Raw genomic sequence first — 2,456 nt, forward strand, 5'->3', positions numbered from 1 at the left:
TAAGAGCATCTTGAGTTACTGCCATAATAATGCATTCAGCTTTAATTAATTCCTAGTGACTATAAGTCTTATGGTGTGACACTGATTACTTCTTGTTAATATGACCTGTAATTAAAATTTTTAGAGGAAAGCCTATAATTTTTCAATATGAGATCATTCATTGCAGGGAAGTCTTCAGGTGTCCATATGAAAAATCATCTCAGGCTAAATATAATCTAAAAAATATACCTGGATCAGGCAAGCTTACATTGTAGTATTTTTGTTGCCTTATAGTATAGGAATTAGTTTATGTTTTCACAAATCTTTATGATCTAACGTGGAAAATTTTCATAGGAAAATGACAATCTATTAGGAACAAACAAAACAAAGCAAAACAAATATTCCAAGGGGCCCAGTCTACTTTTCTGCAGCAGTAGAAAGCAGATATCCAATCATCAACAAAGCTAGAAACAGGAATACATTTTAATACAATGCAAAGAGTTGCACAAATTATGTTAGTATGCCCTTCTAACTGTACACTGACATCAACCTTTATTTTACTTAGAAATTAAGCTCACAGAGAGCAAAGAATGGGCCCATAAAATGCACATAGCACAGCTCCACACACACAGGCAAAACACTGAATACTTTACAACTCATGAAATCTGGTGACCTTTACCTTACTTTCCAAGATGTTGAACTTGAGAAGGGCTTCTTTTTACCTACAGAAGGTGGTAGTGATAGCTAATACATAACCCTTCCTTTATTTATGTTTTAAGTACTAATTCCCTATTTCCTAACAATATCTAAAGCAGTGGTGTCAAATTCTGGCTCCAGAACAGAATCACTTGAAGAGTTTGTTAAAGAACAACAAAAAAAGATTCCCTAGCTCCACCTTAGACCTCTTGGATTAAGCAGCATATTAGGATAAGTCCCTGTAAATCTATATTTTTAATAAGTCCCCCATATGATTCTCATACCATGCTTGTCACCTACCTGCAGACCAACTTTTAAGAGACACCAATCTTTTATTTTTATTTTTTATTATCCTTTTTTATTTAAATTTTTATTGTTTCAGTATTACATAAGTCTCATTTTCCCCCACTGACCTCTCCCCGGCCACCCCCACCCCTCAGCACATGCCTCACCTTTCCCCACATCTGTGTCCATTGGACAGGCTCATATGCATGCATACAAATGCTGTGATTGATCTCTTACCCCCTCACCCCACATCTTCCCTCATAGGTTGGACAGTCTGTTCAATGCTTCTATGACTCTGGTTCTATTGTTGTTCATCAGTTTATGTTGTTGAGTGAGATCTTGTGATGTTTATCTTTCTCTGACTGGCTTATTTTGCTTAGCATAATGCTCTCCAGTCCCATCCATGCTGTTGCAAAGAAGAAGAATTCTTTTTTATAGCAGTGTAGTATTCCATTGTGAAGATGTACCACAGTTTTCTAAACCACTCTTCTGCTGATGGGCACTTCGGCTATTTCCAAATCTTAGCTATTGTAAATTGTGCTGCTATGAACAAAGGGTTCATATATCCTTTCTGATTGGTGTTTCTATTTTCTTGGGATATATATTCCTAGAAGTGGGATTACTGGATCAAATGGAAGTCCAATTTTTAATTTTTTGAGGAAATGCCACACTGTTCTCCACAGTGGCTGCACCAGTCTGCATTCCCACTAGCAGGAGACACCAATCTTTTAAAGAACAGGCTAACACATATATATCCAGAGGTTTAAATAAAAAATATGTCCATTAATATATGAATTATCAGAAAATTTATATAATAGAGACAGAAATAATACTGGGATATAAGATAATAAAATATATCCCCCATTAGAAAATATGAATTATAATATTAAATATCCTGAACAATATAAAATTTTAAGTATCTGGGAGCCTGTTTGGAGAGAAAAGAGTCAGGAAGGTAAATACATTCCTCCCCTCTCCACCCCCAAATAGATGGTTCTCTGTATATGCCAGGCCATAAAAGGATACTAAAAAATATAAGACAGTACTTACATTCAAAGAGCTTCTAATGAAGGACAAAAATCTAGTAAGTAATTTAAAACAACAATCAACCCCCACAGACAGGTTCTGTGATGGGGATGCCATGGAAATACAGAACTGAAAAACATCAAAATCAACTGAAAGGGAATTCTGTGTGTTTTCTGGGGAAGGGGTACGTGGGAAGAATAAGCCAGTCAGAGGAAGCCATGTATCACATGATCTCACTCATATGTAGAATCTAAAGAACAAAATTAACTGATGAACAAAACAGATCCAGATACACAGAAGCATGAAACAGACTGTCAAACCTTAGAGGGAAGGCAGAGTGGGTGGGAAGAGATTAACTAAAGAACTTATATGCATACTAGGGGTCAGGTGCACGAATTTGTGCATGGGTTGGGTCTGGTCGGCCTGCCCCAATCAGGGCCAATCAGCTGGCCAGCGGAGGGTGGGGGGGG

General features: G+C 37.1%; 1 protein-coding gene across 7 annotated transcripts in view; it reads right to left on the reverse strand.

The window, feature by feature from the left end:
• PPP1R12A (protein phosphatase 1 regulatory subunit 12A) overlaps nucleotides 1-2,456 on the reverse strand; it is a 152,930-nt gene that overhangs the window by 63,137 nt on the left and 87,337 nt on the right. The gene's annotated exons all lie outside the window — the stretch shown is intronic.

Source organism: Myotis lucifugus, unplaced genomic scaffold (genome assembly GCF_000147115.1).
Source record: "Myotis lucifugus unplaced genomic scaffold, Myoluc2.0 scaffold_9, whole genome shotgun sequence".
In the NCBI taxonomy this organism is placed as follows: domain Eukaryota; kingdom Metazoa; phylum Chordata; class Mammalia; order Chiroptera; family Vespertilionidae; genus Myotis; species Myotis lucifugus.